Source organism: Ochotona princeps, chromosome 11 (assembly GCF_030435755.1).
Source record: "Ochotona princeps isolate mOchPri1 chromosome 11, mOchPri1.hap1, whole genome shotgun sequence".
NCBI lineage: Eukaryota > Metazoa > Chordata > Mammalia > Lagomorpha > Ochotonidae > Ochotona > Ochotona princeps.
In genome coordinates, this window is record NC_080842.1 from 23,565,375 (window position 1) to 23,583,527 (window position 18,153).

Sequence of the window (18,153 nt, forward strand, 5' to 3'; positions counted from 1 at the left end):
TCTTCCAAAGGCTGACCTTGGCCAACTGTTTAGTAAAGTTCTTGTGTTTTATAAATAGAGTTGTATAACCCCCAAAACCAAGGCTCTAAGAAAGACAAAGCAATGCGTGCTCATTTAAATGAGCAGGGTAGGATCGCATTGGCAGAGCGGAGGTCAGAAGGTAGAAATGAAAAGGCCCCCATTGACTGTTCACACAGATCTACGTGGCCCAAATACAGCCCCACAGCCCCACAATCCCCCTGCACAAGTGCCTCTTGCCCTTTTGCTGACCTTTGCCTGCACAGATCTTTGGATCAGAACATAAATTTGCATTGCTTTTTACCTCCATGCTCCATGTCCATCTGATTTTTCAAACTACATTAGAAGGGCCCAGAGATCTGGGTCCATTTCAAAGCTGTGTCATAAATTTAAGGAATAGAAGTATGAGAATACTTCAAAATATTCATGAGAAATGTATTTTGGTGCAAAAAATGTTAGAAAACCAGGCATATCTTTTTCTTAACATATACTTCCCATGAACTTTTAGAAGACCTTGTGTATGCATGATTTCACAGTTTTTTGAATCAATCAATTTTAAGTTTATATTTTAGTTTAATTTCCCAAAAAAATGTTAGAAAACCAGGCATATCTTTTTCTTAACATATACTTCCCATGAACTTTTAGAAGACCTTGTGTATGCATGATTTCACAGTTTTTTGAATCAATCAATTTTAAGTTTATATTTTAGTTTAATTTCCCATGAATATTTTGAAGTATTCTTGTACACACTATCTGATATAATTTAATATGAATTAATACATTGAACCCCTCCAACTTTAAAAATTAGTCAATACCATTAGCTAATACTGTCATCCCTTTCTGTTCCTGAGGCAACCAAGGTACAAAAGCAGTTTTCAGAAGATCATAAAATTAGTAAATTACCAAGTATTTGAATCCATATAATTAACTTATTTGCCCAATAAATGAATGGAGAAAGCAAACTATGATAGGGATATGAAACCAACACAGAGAGAGAGAGAGCACTCAGGCAATGCTTGCTGTGGTTGATGCTTAGAAGGTAACCTTGGTGGTTGAGTGGGCAAGGAGTCACTTGATATGGGAATGCTCCTCTTTCTTGCATGAAAGCGACGGACTTAACTAGCCCAATTATCTGGTATTCACTCAGGTCAGCAGCACATGTGACAGTAACTAAGAATGAAGCTTCAGAGATCTTCGAAAGCAGAAGTTATTGATGCGAGTCCATCTCCGGCAAGTGCTGTAGACTAAATGTTCACTGACACTATCAAGAAGTGAGATACTATTCTCCTTGAATACCTCTATGACTGACATATTGCAGAGGTATCAGTTGCCTGTCCACATCCATTCTCTGTTTGTTCCTCAATAATATAGTTCTCATTTATCTGAAACTGTAGGACCATATTTTTGAGCCTCAATTGTAACAAGGGATAGGCAATGAGATATCAATAGAGTACTGGAATAAGAAATTGTGGAAAAGGTTTTTGTCATTTAGAAAATGTGCCCTTTTTCTTCTTCTTGCCTTTTTCCTTGCCTGGAACATGAATATGATGACTGGAACAAAAATAACCATTCTAGATCCTGAGGATACCTTGAGGATAGAAACCTTTTGTGAAAGATGGCAGAACACAGAGAAGGCTGCTCATCACTGCTCCACCTCCTTACCAACCCTGATGTTCTTGTCTCTCTTTGCTTTTTAAAGATTTATCTGTTTATTTGAAAGGCAGAATGGCAGATAAGGAAGGAGAGACAGACACATACCCAGAAAGAGAGGGAGAGAGAGAGAAATCCGTCTGCTGGTTCATTTCCCAAATCACTGCAACATTTTCCAAAAGGCTGGGCCAGACTGAAGCCAGGAGCCAAACACTCTTAGTCTCCAGCCTGGGTGACAGGGGCAGAAGTACTTGAAAGATCACTTACCGCTTTCTTAAGTGCGTTGGCAGGGAGCTGGATCAGAAACAAAGAAAGTGGGACTCAAACTGGTGCTACACGTAGAATGTGAGTATCCTAAATGGGCTTTTAACCCACTACACCACAGGGCAAATGCTTTGTTTCTAGCTTCTAATTCTGTGATTTGGTAATTTGGGGGGTATGATACCAAAATTGAAAACTTGAGTTTGTTTACAATTTTGGAGATTAAAAACTTTTCCATATGTTACTTCAGAAACATATTAATTTCACCCCACTTACAAGTATGCCAAGCCATCTCACATACTAGATTTTGCTCATGTTATTGCTTCTCAGAGACCTTTTGCCTAAGATCAAGCATAGATTTGGCTCATGTTATTCCTTTGGTTGGTGCATCGTTTTCATCTTCTCTCTTGAAGTTCCCCATTTCCTTCCAGATACAGTTCAGATATCAACTTTTAGAAGATTTTTGAAATTCACTCTTTTGAGTATAAATTTGATTGTGACATGATTTTTTCCTGCTATTGTGATCCTATAAGGAGTCTTTTGCTGCGGTGAATGTCTGAAAGAATGATCTCCACTGTTATCAGTTCAAAGTAACTAACCTACAATTTAGGAGGCCAGAGTCTGACTTCTGAAAGCATAAGAATTTTTATCTGCATAAACTTAGTAAAATGGTCGTCACTCTGGAGCTCCCATCCAAAAATTTATATGGACGTCCAGTTCATTTTTTCTCCATGCGTATGCTACCACTGGTAGACATTCAACTGCAAGTCTGTTATTTTCATAGTGGTTTTTTTTTTTTTCTTGTTTGGGATTGTGCGATGTGACTTTTAACAACTATCCTGCATTGCCCATTTACTTGGGTCCTCTGTTATTATCTTATGCATGAACCTCACCAAGCATTTTTGTCAGAATGGCTTCCAGAGGGCAAGCAGTGACCGCAGAACAGCTTCCAGAGGGCAAGCAGTGACCGCCCTAGTTTCCGTGTCTTTAAGATGAGCACATTTGGCAGCTGAGAGCTTGGGGCATTTGCCTCTTCAGAGTTCCTGAAAGCTGCCAAGTTTCACCCTGTGCCTCATAATCTGTTTCTGTAGTTCAGGTGAAACCAGCAACATTTGTTTTAAAATCCTGCTTGCCAGACTTTGTTTGCCCAGGCTGCTTGTTTGGTTACTAATTCAACAATGCTGTGACGGCACAGCCTGGAGTGTATCCTGGGGTGCGCTGCCTGCAAGGACTGGGAGCTACTGTTTCCAAAAGACACCACCTCAAGCAGGAAAGGTTGCTGGAGATACAGTCTCGTTAAATGTGGTCAGAGGGCCTCTCTGAAAACAAAGCGTTGGCCCCGCAAGAAAACTGAACAACTGGACTCTAGCATAAACAAGCCTTGGAAGCAAATGCAGCCCTTTCTATATGACTCCAAGAATCTCTCCCACTTCTGGCTTAGTGAAAGCCTCCTAGTGCTTTTCTTTAACTGGAAACAGCAAGGTGCATTTGTGTCTGGGGTTTGGTGCTCGGGCTGGAAGCACAGGTCAGTGGGTAGTTTATTTGGGGGTAAGTTTTTCTTGCCGTTACTTGATAATGCCACAATATTTCTCCCACTCGGTACCAACATATTTCGATGCCCACCTCAAGATAAAGTGGTATTTGACTGCAATCGCAAGTCATTTGCAAATCCAGAGACTAATAAGCCTGAATATTGGAATGACGTTGGCCAGTCCAGACCAAATCGTTGAGATGTGAGCCAAGATGAACCTTCTTCCTAGACCTCTTGTCACATTTTTCATATTCCCTCAGCTAGAGGATATCCAAACTTCCAGGGGCTCTGGTAGTTTTCTTGTATGGTGCACTTATGGTAGTTTTTGTGTGAATAGGTTTTTACTTTATGTCTGGTTTTATAGTGTTGACATTCACAGTCCTGTCATTTTGCCTCTTTCAGGGTTTTGTTCCATGATCTTTTTCTCATTTTTAATTCGTTCAGTAGCAGGCATCCATAATGCCCTATGTGGGCTTGTTTTGCATTTGGTACCCCAGATTTATCAAGGTCATTTTTGATACTAGATCTGTATATAGGTTTTGTGGAGGATGGAATCTAGAAGTAAATCCAATTTTTCAAAGATGTTTCAAATCTCTTTCTGGTGCTCTCAATAGTAGCTATTAAGCTTCCCATCATGGTCCCATTCGGCATCACATTGTTCATGTCATGGCAAAAATAATTTTGCGGGCCCAGCGCTGTAGCCTAGCAACTAAGGTCCTCACCTTGCACTCCCCGGGATGCCATATGGGCGCTGGTTCTAATCCCAGCAGCCCTGCTTCCCATCCAGCTCCCTGCTTACGGCCTGGGAAAGCAGTCAAGGATGGCGCAAAACCTTGGGACCCTGCACCCGCGTGGGAGACCCAGAGGAAGCTCCTGGCTCCTAGCTGCAGATCAGCTCAGCTCCAGTCATCATGGCCACTTGGGGAGTGAACTAGAAGAGGGAAAACCTTCCTCTCTGTCTCTCTTCCTCTCTGTATATCTGACTTTCTAATAATAATAAATATTTTTTATTTAATTTTGCAAATTCAGAGACAATTTTGGGGATTTTCTATGTTATTTATTGTTAAGAATTAGAAAATCCAGTCTGAGCCCCCTAAAATCTATGCTACCCCATTAAACAGCACACTCACATTTTATGCCTTCACTTGAGTTGTAGGAAGAGTTTCCTTGTACTAGGATCCTTTGGTGGTTCCCAGCTGTTGAGTGTATAGGAATAGGTGTGACTGCCGAAGATCCTGCTGCTATAAGCAGTGATAATCTTGGCGAAGTTTTATAGGAATGAAGGAACAAAGAGGAATACAACACAAAGATCAAAAGATAAATGGCTTCAGATCAAGAAATAAGGAAGCAACAAAAATAGGGAAACAATAAACTTCTTTTAAGAAATTATAAGATGTTTCTACCACTCTATACCATAATAATCTGTTAAATAAAAATAATGGTCACTCAGTGTCTCATAAGCTACCAACTTTGGTTTTAATTTTAATAAGCAATTAACTCCCATTCAAGTAATCTTAACCTTAGTCTGTGCTGATTTTAAACATTATTTTATCCTTTTTCATTTTGAAAAATACTTCATTTTAAAAACAAGTAAGCCTTCAGCAAAAGTTCAAGGAGTAGTATAATAAGTGAGAAAATTTCATTAAGATTCACCACAGCTTAATATTCTGCACATTTGCTCCTTTGTTTCAACAGATGACATGTACACAATGATAAATGAATGTTTTATTATTATCAGAATATTTTATTTGAAATATATCTAAAAATATTATATTTTCTTTTAAATGTATATAATAACATGGTAGAATATGATTTCATGTGAAAATAATAGCTGAACGAAGATTTTTTTACTCATTTTCTGCACTTATATTTCACAATAAAAACAAAAACAATTAGCCACATGACTTGTAGGTCTCCTTTTACATATTGATGAATATCTTATTTAATTTTAATTCCATAACAAGTTAGATTAAAGGGAGGGGTACCCCTAAACCTACAAAACTGAATCATGGAAAGTAATAACAACGATCAAAACTATGAAAAAGAATAAACATTTTGAAAATATCCACAGTGAGGAAGCAACCTCGATTTTTCTAAAACAGACGAAAGCTAAGAATAGGAAATGCGTGGAAGAAGGAGGAGGCAGCATTGGGAGGGGAGGGAGTTGGGGCCATGAAGAAGCATGGAAAGCTTACAGTGGTGCAGTGAGTCCTACTGGAAAGCTTTGGACCCAATGTCTATTTTTTAAAATATATAATATCTTTTAAGATTTATTTTTATTTGGAAAGGCAGATATACAGAGAGGAGGAGAGACAGAGAGGAAGTTCACTCCCAAAGTGGCCACCACAACTGAGTCTATCTGAAGCCAGAAGGCCGTTCTTGACTGCTCTCCCAGGCCACAAGCAGGGAGTTGGATGGGAAGGGGGGGCACTGGGATTAGAACCAGCACCCATATGGGATCCCAGGGAGTGCAAGACGAGGACTTTAGCCGCTAGGCTACCATGCTGGGCCCTAAAGATATATATTAAATATTTATTTTTATTTGTTACATATTTTAAGATACGTAATATACTGAACATGCAAACTTTTTCTTCTCATCGTTAATCCTTAAACAACACATTTGAACAACTACTTATATGACATTTATATTTTATTTGGTTATAATATATAATCTAGAATGATTTAAAGCAAACCTTAGGATGTTGTAGGCTATACACAAATTCTATGCCATTTTGTATACTGGACTTGAGCATTCCTGGTTCTGAGTATAGATGAGAATCCAGGAATCAAATCACAGAGATGCCATGAAGGACACCATGGAAACAAACGCAGAAATAGGATTCATCTCAGTTCCTAGTCCTTTGTTGCCCTGTGGCTTCCCACTTCTGTGGCTCAAGTGTTTGGCTCACTGCAACCCACATGCAAGACCAACCCATATGCAAGACCAAGTGTACTTTCCTGGCTTCATCCTATGCCAGCTCTGGCAGTTGCAGGTATTTATTTAAAACAACAACAAAGAAAAACATCAATTTCCTTGCTTATTTTCATTTATATCAAAGGCAAAGCAGAGTAGAGGAAGGAAAGAGAAAAACAGATCTTCCATCTGCTTGTTCACTCCCCAAATGCCAGCAACAACCTGGGCTGGTGCTTGGAGTCCATCCAGGTCTCCTACATAGGCAGCAGAAAGTCATCTACTTGAGCAGGCTCGTATGGCTTTCCTGGATGTATTAGCAGGGAGGTGAATTGGAAGCAGAAGAACTGGGTTTGAAATCAATGCTCTCATATGGGATGTCAGTATCTCCAGTGATTGGCTAGCCTGCTATTGCAGCCAACTTTGCAGTCTGTTGAAGGAGCAAGTCAGTGGATTAAGGATTCTCTCTCTCTTCCTCCTCTCTTGCCTCCCTTTTATTTCTTCCTCTCTTAATTTCTGTGTGTATATGTATTTTGCCTTTCAAATGTGTGAGAGTGTGTGTGTGCGTGTGTGTTTTAAACTGCTGGGTGAGGTCTGATTGAGAATCTGTTAGGTGAGAGAAGGAATCCACAAGGCAAGGAAACATAAACCATGTAATTGAAGGTTTTGAAACATGGGGAGTGAAAAGTGGAATATGACATTCAATGTAAAGGCAGAATAAAACCAAAATAATTTGGTTTTCTGAACTGGCTTACCACGACCACAGGTGAAGCTGTTTGGAGAAGGAAGAAAGAATGGATGCCCAAGTGCTCTCCACGGAATGTCTGTATATACTACAGTTTGGCACTTGCTACCGACACCAGAAGAGTTAACCTGGATAGTGAAAGGCAATACTTGGAAAATGGAAATCAATGACTACCAGCCACAGACACATCTCTATTTACAGGTCCAAAGTGTGAACATACACTTACAAACAGAACCAAAGTAAATGCGATAGTGCCTTGGAAATATGAAGATAATATGACTGGTAACACAGTATTCAAAGACAAGAAGAGTCGGGGAGCAGCTCAATTGGCTAATCTTCCCCCTTTAAGTGCCAGTATCCCATATGGGCACTGGCTCATATCCTGGCTGCTGCATTTCCCATTAAGTTCCCTGCTTTTGACCTGGGAAAGCAGCACAGATGGCCAAAAGCCTTGGGACTCTGCACCCATGTGGGAGACCTGGAAAAGGCTTCCAGCTCCTGGTTTCAGATTGGTTCAGCTCCAATCCAAAGAAGAAAGAGCTAAGGGGTTGACTAAGTTTTAATATTTTTTTTAAACATTTAATGCGTTTATTTGAAAGGCAAAAGAATGCAGAAAGACAGAGACAAACACACACACAACATAAAAGAGAGAGAGAGAGAGAGAGACAGAGATCTTCCATTCACTGATTCACTTGCAAATGACTCAAAGACCAGAGCTGAGCCAGATTGAAGCCAGGAACAGAGAGCCTTATCTTGGTGTCCCATGTGGGTGCAGGGGCCCAAGCACTTGGGCCATCCTCTGTTATTTTCTCAGATTCTTTAAGCAGGGAGCTGGATGGGAATTTGATCAGCCAGGATTTGAACTGGCACCCCTATGAGATGCCAACACTACATGCAGCAGCGTAACTTGCTACATTTTAGTAAAAGCACACAAATTTTCAATTGTTAATAGTATTGGTCCCATAGGAGGTAAAATTATAAGGAAGGGTGGAAGGTGACTCATCTCACTCAGGAAGCAGAGCTGTTCCTGTCTTGGAGGTCAGGCCTCATGTCAAAGGAGTTTTAAATTGATTTGGAATTTTTAAATATATTTTTAAACTACAAATAAAATGCTTAGTTAAGGAAACATCTTCTACAGTAGAAATAATAAGCATTTGAGTTAATGTTGACTCTGAATTGTATAAAATTTGCAAAGCATATTAAAATAGGATACATGGAATCCATTTACAAAAAGACATTTTTAAATCTTATTAACATAGGCTGTCGTAATGTAGCTATTTTGACCCTGAGCACCCATTCCAGGGCTTTGTTTTCAGCCCAGCAGCTGTAAGATTATCATTCAAAACAAAAAGCATACTGCCCTTCTCTGCCAATCACCTTCATGCTCATTCTATGATTCGAAGATAGAACTTGTTTTGACAAAGGTTGCAATGTGGGTCTCTCTGGTGATTTGCATATTATTAACCTGGATAGAGGGCGCATGGTGCAGAGCGTCACTTCCTCGATTACCATAGGCAGCACCTGCTCAATAATAACGTAAATTCCTCAGGAAAGTCAAGAAATTCGAACACTTCTTCTTTCAGTGAAATGTTTAGAAAGAAAGCAGGATTGGGGGGAAAAAAGATAAAGAAATTAACAAGCTGTGTCGTGGGGTGTTGCACATGATCGGCCATGCTTGCTTAGCCTAGCTGTTGGTTGTTGCTATGGCTACGGAAAGCCTGTGGAACCCAGTGAGCTGTCTGCGGCAGGGTTGAAAGGACCAGCCATTTTACTTATGGAAAACAGTGTGGGATGTTCCGCTGAGCTTCATCCTGGAAGGAGCGGTTTATTTATTTTTTTGTCCAAATCCATTCAGAGACGCAAGAAGCGGTAGGCATGTTAGTATACAATGATTACTGCCACGCATGCCCGCAAGCTGCCGTTTGGACGAGCTGCTGACGGCTGCTGCAATTAGCTGATTGGAGAACGTGGAATGCGGAGTGAGAATGCTGCATATCTGCTATCCGGCAGCAGTAAGGGGTTTTGTCTGGGAAAGGCAAGCCTCCCCTGCAATATCATCGCAGCGGCTCTCTCGCTGCTTGCCTTGAAAACCAGTGATCTGGAAGGAGGGTGTCGCCCTGTGTTGACACCGGTCCCGCGTGTGTCTGCTGCTTATGAGCGGCAGGTCTGAAAAAGCAGGTGTGCTCAGATGGGCACTGGACTGGAACGCAGGCGGACGCTCCCGGGTGTACCTGCTTCCTGCTAGCAGATTGTTGGCTCACAGAGCATCTGCCTGCACGCTGAGGCTGGAGTGGAGAAGGGGCTTCCTGGGCATCCCACTTAACTGATAGAGGTAAGCTCTTTTTCCCTTTGGGAAACACAGTGTAAAAATAACTTAGAACGAAAGTTAACCTGCAGGATGTACTGGGAGTGTATGAGATCTGAATTTATCAAGATGATGTACATGTTTCCACGAGATAGTGCCAGAGACATTCACATAAAGATTTGCTTCCGTGAATTTGGGTTCTAGAAATCGTATGATTGAAAAACATGACTGTTGTGTCTTGGGGTTTAAAATCATTATCTGTTGTTGTAACAAACTGTGACGGCCGGTTGTTCTGGATAGATTTCATTGCAGGCAACCTTGCCCTCCTTCAAACAATGGATTCCTTTATGACCTGCACTCTGACATATAAGAAAACTAAATGGAATGCCAGTTTCTTGTACATTAAGAAGCATTTGTTTTTAAGCTTTGTAAAGGATTTATTGAACTCTTCAAATACCTACGTATACTTTTAAGAAATGCTGTCCCCTGTGTAGGTCATACTAACCCATGGATTTTGTACTTGCTAATTCTGGCCAGGGTGTCTGCTGTGTGCTGTTTGATTTAGTTAAGGGACAGTTATAAAGCAAATAGTGTAGGTATTGGAAGCTACTCACACCTCCTTTCTGAGTATCCTGCATGCCAGGGTAGCCCAGAGCACAACACCCTCATTGTGTTCCTGGGGCTCAGAATGCAAAAAAAAGAAAGGAAGCGAAGTCCCCGCCTTGAGCTCAAGCAGGACTATAGTATGTGGCGGCAAAACTTGTTTTATTGCACAATTTTTCTCACCACCAGATAGGTTACAGAAGGAGGGAGTGGAACCACAACACCACATACCCCATCTGAGTGCTGGCTAATATTTACAGTGGTGTTTACTGCCAGGGGCTCCCTGATAATAGCACAGACTTTGAATTACAGCAGGAATTACCCCTTGGTGAGTAGTCCTTTGATTTATAGTCGCTTAGGAACAAAGCTGTTCCTGTAGATTGAAACTGGTCAGTCAAATCAAAAGCCCTGGTAAGGAAATGACCAAGTAATGGTTAAATTCTGTTTTAATATAACGTTTCAGTTTTACCTAAGCCAATTCATTGTCTATCAGAAATGTCAGTTCGTTCATAATGATATTGAAATTATTCACTGAAAAAAATTTGTTGCAAATTTGGAGTTAATCCTCTATCTAACAGGGGTGGAATCTGACATGAAACTTTCATAGCAGCTGAGATCTACTTCTAAGAAATTTGTTTTGAATTGCTTTTTCCCCAAACTGTGATGAACCGTGAAATCTCCTTACAATTATAAGTAAAATATAATTTGCACCGATTTGAACAAGCATGAATCACTCTAGTGACATTAATATAGCCTCAAGAGAATTACAAAGGATCTAGGAATTAAAAAAAAAACAACTTCTGTACTAAATTCCACCCATACTCAAGACATGAAGATGCAGACTTGGGAATCTCACTGTGGAGAATCGTGTTCAAATGTTGAAAAGAACAAATGGAAACATGCTGATAGGTGTGGGCAGCGTTACAGGAGTTACCTTGGGGAGGCAACAGCCTCACGCTTCACTCATGCTTAGTTTGCAAAGGAAAACCAAAAACATGTGAAGTTCTAAGTCAAAATCCATAAATAAAAATACTAACTGAAAGCCCTCAGCTGCAGAATGAAGTTCTCTCTGCAACGGAGCTCCCTGCAGAGCTTTATACTGCCAAGGCAGTTTTAGAATTAATGCAGTGAAAAGACCTGCAGGAAGGAAGTGATTTTGGATTCATTTTTCTTGGGGGAATTTTTTAAAGCAAGGTGTAGAAACACCAAAGACGCACCCGAGTGCCTAGCCTTGTTACTTTTCTGGTAGTACCACCATGGGACAAGTTAGCCCACAGAGAGCATAGCATACAAACAGTATGTCTGTATTACCTTTCTCCTCTATTAATAACCCTTATAGATGATAGATGATGAAACAAAACACTCTAGGTTCAATTCTGTTCAGCACTTCTATATAGTTATTAATTTTAAAATGTTGAGAATAACATTCAAAGACATAAGCTTCTTTTTCAAGAATTTGCACCTTGATTTTTACTTGAATTTTGGCTGTTTAATTCTCTGCCTCTTTCTGATTCATCTGTTGTCAATAACAAATATTTTATAGCTTCCAGCACACACTGTATAAAGTTCCTATTGAATAGATTTTTACTCAGATCTCCCCACAGTGGCAACCAGCCTTGCTGTGGCTTTCAGAATCAGGCTGGAGTGTCTCCACAGACTGACCCTCGACACCTCCTCCAGCTGCAACTGTATCTTAGGTCTGTAGTTCTGTCTGTCTTACCCTGTGTCTCTGCTCCCAGACTTCTCAAGGCTCTGATTCTACAATGCTGTGTCTGGTATCTAGACTTGGCATTCAGACAGTGCACCAGTAGCCTTGAATTTTACTATTTTCTTATTAGTTACTATAAATGTAGACTTGACCCCATAATTGGAGTCCTAAAGCTGTCTTTTATCAAAAATTCAAAACATTGAAAAATAGTGAAGCCTCAATTTCTTGGATATGAAAGTATCTCAATTTTGCAAAAGAAATGTGTCTTACATTAAATATATCAGAATTTTCTAAGAGAATTCACAATATATAAAATGTAAATGGAGTTTTCTAGATGTTTCCATGTTATACATAGCATTAAGTTTATAATAAAAATAAGATAAACAGCATTTTTTATTAGCAAGCTATTCATTAAAGATTCAGTTTAGTTGCTTTACAAAATTTTGACTCCTTGTTGGCTATAATATTTTAATGCATGGCAAGCCATAATTAAATAATAGATGAGGCTGCAGGTGGTTTTTATCAGTCTTAACAACCAACCATGCTTAACAATTATTTTAAATTTTATACAGTAATTACATTTCAGAAAACATGATTCTATAATATTCTGTATCATTTTAATAGTTTATATTTTAAGTAAATATATTTTGAAGAATAAAATAATTGAATCTTTACAAAGAGTTCTTTAAAGATCTACTTTTGATAGTGTAAGGAAATGGGTTGTCATTGCATTTTATATTGAGAAATTGCATATGTGATATTATCATATCATTTTCTAGAAGTTACTCAAACTAACAATTCCAATACCAAAAAACCTATTAAATACTAAACTATCGCTAATAAGAATTACATAAACATTTGAAAAAATCTTCATATTGTTTTTGTAAAACTTAATACATGTGCATTTCACAAAACACTCTACAACCCAATTCTAAATATTGCCAAATAAAAAGTCTCGTTTCAACATAAGCACCATTAAGATACTGTTAGTTGAATAAATAACAGGGAACTAGCAAAGACAGGTTTTTATTTTCTGGGTTGGCAACATGACATGCCCTCACAAAACTATGCCACTCATTATTATACCCTGGTCTTCCAAACACAAAGTATCAGTTCTCCAAAAAGACAGTGATTTCCTCTTTCCTATACAGCTCAGGTATACTTAGCCCTAGAATTAAGTCTATCCCTTAGAAAAGCATTGTTTCAGCAAAATTCAGAATACTTCTACTTTTCTGAATTGAACAAAAAAATTTACTTTCAAAGAAGAGTTCCCCCTCCCCGGTGCAATGACTCAATGGCTAAATCCTCGCTTTGCAAGCGTCAACATCCCATATGGTCACCAGTTCATGTCCTGGCTACTTCACTTCTCACCCAGCTCCCTGTTTATCACCTGGAAAAGCAGGCCTGAAGCCTTGGGATCCTGCACCTTTGTGGGAGACCTGGAGGACACTCCTATCACCTGGTTTTGGATTGGCTCAGCTCCAGCAGTTGCAGCCACTTAGAGAGTGAACCAGTGAGTAGAAGATCTATCTGACTCTCCTTGTCTCTGTAAAGCTGATCTGCCTTTCTAATAAAAAAAAAATCTTTTTTAAAAAGTTCCCTCTCATCAAAAAAAACCCTAGTTGTATTCTAAACCCTTTCCTTTAGTTCTTTTTATATCCAAATAATAATCTAGGAAAATTTATTTTTAATAAGTAATATCATTTTTAAATTCAATGACAATTGTATTTTTTCTACTCATGTGTGCTATTGCTTGCTTTTGAAACTTCTTTTTAATTGGACACTGGTTTCTTCTTTCACGTTTTTTTCAATCATGTAAGTTGTATCTCAGAAATACTGACTTGTAATGAACCCTATCCTGTTTTGAATAGGGGAGTTAGTCAAATCATTGTAAAAATGATTCTTTTCACATTCCTGTTCTAGATAGTTTTCCCCCTGAAATAGATGAATATGACAACTTAAACTACCATAACCTTTTAGGTTCCAAACCTGATGTTGTACCAAATGTGACAGTCTTCAGAGACTAATAGAATATAATTGTTAAGAATCTGCTATGTATGAAGAATCCTACCAAGGAACAAACTGGGCTTCTACCCAAGATAAGCAACACTTATAAAGATCCTCTGAGCATATCAAAAGATATGGTAAGGGTTTAAATGCAACAACAACAAAAAAAAGATCATGAGATTCTAATCCCATTGGAGATGTTCATCATTATAAAAGGCAATGCTAGTCTCCTCTGAAAAGAAACCCCTATAGCTACTTCTAGCTGGGACTAGCTAGCCAATCGGGGATGTTTGATCCACTGAAGTGGTGACCACTGTGGAACCGCTTATGCTGTGGACTGGGTAGTCACCTTCCACCTGTTGATGAGATTTGGCTATTTCTGCTCCATTGGCTTATTTTGATACCAGTCTGTGATCCTTTATGCAGTTTGCCTGTATTTTCCACTATCAAAACAACAGAATTAAAAGAGCAGCAAACTGATACTAAAAAGTGAGCTCTTTTGTAGCTTATCGAGATACCTTCACACCTAATCTTTTTAGTCCTCTGTGCTAAAATTAACAGTGGAATCCAGATAACAAAACTGTCAGCTGTTCTGGTGCTAATTGTGTCATCTGGTGCACAGTTGCAGCACTTTCTGAAGCAACCACACTTCATCTAGCAAATATGTTAGTGCACACATTTTATCCTGTGAGGGATAATTGATTGTTAAAATAAATTTCCCAATGTATAGATTTGGAGATTTACATAGTATAGTGTTACTTGTAGTTGTAGTTAAGATGAAAACTTAAAACCATTTATTTGTGTTGTTGCAGTTTTAATGGACTTGTGTTTTTCTCTAAACCTGGACCACTAGCTTAAATCAATTTAGGCAGCAGAAGACAGGAGAGTGGTGACAAAAGCGAGTGACAAAATGCAGGTTGCTTGGCAGAACAGCAGTGACAGGAAAAATTCAAATTGCTTTACACTAGCAGCTGGAACACTGGAAGCATCCCACAAAGAGAACAACATATTAAATATTCAGCCTGTGTTTAATGAATGAATGGAAGGCTCCCAGGAATCTGATCTTGACTGTGTTTTCTGCCAATGCTGAGACATGATCAGAAAGTATTGCTTGAATTAGAGATAATGTGATGATTTAGCAATTTGTCTGACTTTTTAAAAATCATCAAAGGAAAACACACAAATCTAAGAAAATGCTATTTTTTTAAAAGTAAGATATAGGGGCAAATGCTGTGTTAACAGCAGGTCTAAGGGCTAATTCGCCAGTGGTGTCCCCATGCCAAACTGGAATCTCAGATCCAGTCCTAGCTCCTCCACTTCCAAACCAGCTTCCTGATTATGCATCTGTGCAGTTGTGACTGATGACCATGATGACCATAATGTCTGAGTCCCTGTGCTCCCCAACCCCCGTAAAACTGCATGGATCCAAGGGCTCCTGGCTTCACTCTGGCTCAGCATTTCAGGGAGGCAAACAGCAGGTGGGAGGTTAATCTCTCCTTGCTCTCGCTCTCTCTCATATTATAGAGATATTGTGTCTGTTTTTGGATAGCATGCTTTTTATGTAAAACACTGAGATCAGTGTCAGAGTGATCCTTTGTAAGTCATCAAGGCTTCAGTAGAGGAAACCAGGATACAACTAAAAATATCTTGACTCAGTGAAATCACTCAGACTTTTTCTCCAGAATTGAGTCTCCGGAGCCACTTAACTATATGTTAATCAAGAAAGCAGTAAAATATGGGAAGGCATAATCATTTCCCTTACCAGAGAAAAAGATTATTTATTTTGAAAAACATGTCTGTTTTGGTGAAAGGGCACTTTCAGGTCAGTAACTCAGATGACTGATAATATATTTTGAGTTCTTTGATACTGACTTTATTTAGTAACATAACTTTTTATTTGACATGTGGCCTGATGTCTGATTGTATCACTGACTTCCTTTCTACAATAGATTTAACATGAAGTTAACATAACTTATTTCTATAATAATTAATATGAATTTTCACTTGACTTTTAAAAACTCTCCCTTCTGAAGTGTACCATTGAGACCACATTTTGAATTTATTACATATTTATTGACAGTAGAGAATCATCACCATCTGTACTTTATAAAAGCAGAAGGTAATCAGCCATAAATAATGTAGTTTGATTGAAAATCACTTTTTTGTGACCCAAAGTCCCAAAGGCTCTTTCAGTGCCTCCTTCTGTCAGTTATCTGGTAAAGTAATTTCTTTAATCTGTATATTATGACATGGGATGATATCACATTGTAATCATTTTGTACCCTAAACTTGTGCTTCCCTTATAGTGAATTAGCAAAACATGCCCTCAGAACTCTGGGTCACTGTTTTTAACTCTGCTATTGAATTTTGCCTCTCTCAAAAACTAAATGATTATGATCACAAAACTGTACTTCCTGAGGAATGATCCATTCATGAACTTCCTTGTTCCCAAACGCCATGGTTACTTTCATGCTTTTCATTATTTTATTTCATTTTTTGGATGCATGCCTGTGGGAAGAGCCCCTGCATTTCCGTAGTACAGACAAAGCCTATTAGTACTCAAGAACAGGAGCTTAATGATCAGGGTCCAGAAGAACTAAAGCCTTTAGAGTGTTTATCATCAATAAGGTCCCTTAACCAAAAGAATTCTGAAGTTCAGAAGGAATTAGGAGACGTGCTCATTTCATAACTCAAGTGTTTCAATTTCCACCAAAAATGAAGTATTTTTGATCATTCTATATGTGTTCCAGCTAATGTATCTGAGAGGTTGAAAAAAATTGATCTGATAAAAAAAAAAGAAAGCCAGAATGATCCATACTGACATTTCAAATATCACTTCTGAAAATATTAGACTATTTTTTTAAAAAATAAAACTGTAGTTTCATCAGGCCAGTGTAGTGCTTAGCAACAAATGCTTTGGAAACTACCATTAAGTTATATTTACCTCACAAGTAATTAGAACCCTTGGCTCCAAACTGCTGTATGGACTGTAGCATCTGGAGCTTTCTCTTTGGTAGGTAGATGGGCTTGACAGGGCAACGGCAAGTCTTCCAACTTTCCTCTTCCAGGATTTTTAAGTTTGTCTCAAAATACTCTATGATCATGCACTTTCTGACCTCACCTGATATTGAAAGGGAGTTTTGGCAAAGGAAAAATGTGGGTGGAGAAGATCCTAAGTTCTGGGTACAACGTGAGGGGAGGTCAGCTCCAACTGTACATGCACAAGTTGCAAATGTATAGATAAAATTTAGGTTATTTGACTGTTAATATACATTTTGTACAGTTTTAGGTTTTCTTACCCATCAGCAGATGGAAGATCTTCCTCTCTGTCTTTCCTTCTCTCTGTGTATCTGACTATCCAACAAAATTAAATAAATCTTTTAAAAATACTCAGAAATAATAGAATCTTAATTTCTTTACTTAAAAAAAGATATTTGGATTTAACCAGTCCAAATGCAGTAATTAGAAACATACAACTTAACAAAAACTGTCATATTAAGCAAATATCAGTTAATTTATAGAGTTGTTTTGATCAAAAGTCATTTCTTTTCTCTTGAAGATTTATATGTATTGCCACTTTAATTCACTAGGATAAGTAACTAAGAATTAAAATAATAAATTGAGAGTTTCATGGGGATTAAATGGACTGTGCCCTTCAATTGTGTAGAGCAGGATTTGGCATGCGGAAGATACTCAGAAATGTTGGCAAGTGCTGTCATTCTCATTCTAGAAGCCAGTGCTGTGCACCCATAGGCGTGTGCAAGTTCAGCAGTGCCTAACTGAAGGTGCTACACTCGAGGACCATTCATAGTCCTTGAGGACAGTGCTGAGGGTGCTAATAAGTGCACAGTGTTGCAAGCTCTGAAATAGAAGTGAACAAGCAATGGGGGGAGGGGAAGACACAGTACAGAATGGGCTTGAACCCTCCTGCACCATGACAGACACATACAAACCCAAGGTGGAGGTTGCAGATGGAGGAAAACCCCATGTAGGGAAACAGGGCATGAAAGAACACTAACTGCTGAGTGGGGGTCTAGAACGTGGGAACTATGGAGAGCACTGAGCCTGGGTTGATGGGGGATTGAATGAAGGGGTATTTAGTTACATGGATTCAAAATAGGTTTCCAGCTCGGTAGCTGCTAATTCCACAAAGGAGAACAGGCTCTAGGCCCTTTTATGTCTCTATTGCTCTGCCTATGGAGAAGAGGCAGCAACACTTACCTCTGAGAAAGTTGTGGATTGACTAGTGTAGCCCCTGGCATGTCAGAGGCACCGAACAAATGTTAGCGTAGAATCAGTATCCTGCTAAGGTTGACTTAATTAGAAAAGAGAGATTAGCATTTCTTCATGTGGGAAAAAGTAAAGATCATATGTATGAAAATCTGATGGGTAACAATATATCCAATCAAATCAA

General features: G+C 38.9%; 1 protein-coding gene across 12 annotated transcripts in view; it reads left to right on the forward strand.

Moving 5' to 3' along the window:
• Positions 1-8,709: 8,709 nt before the first annotated feature.
• SORBS2 (sorbin and SH3 domain containing 2) overlaps positions 8,710-18,153 on the forward strand; it is a 188,267-nt gene continuing 178,823 nt past the window's right edge. For 3 of the 12 annotated variants that reach the window (XM_058669901.1, XM_058669911.1, XM_058669903.1), the window contains exon 1: positions 8,740-9,448. The gene's annotated coding sequence lies outside the window, so the exon portion shown is untranslated. Of the gene's footprint in view, positions 9,449-18,153 lie in introns of all 12 variants that reach the window. The other 9 variants (XM_058669899.1, XM_058669900.1, XM_058669909.1 and 6 more) reach the window with 8 other exon arrangements.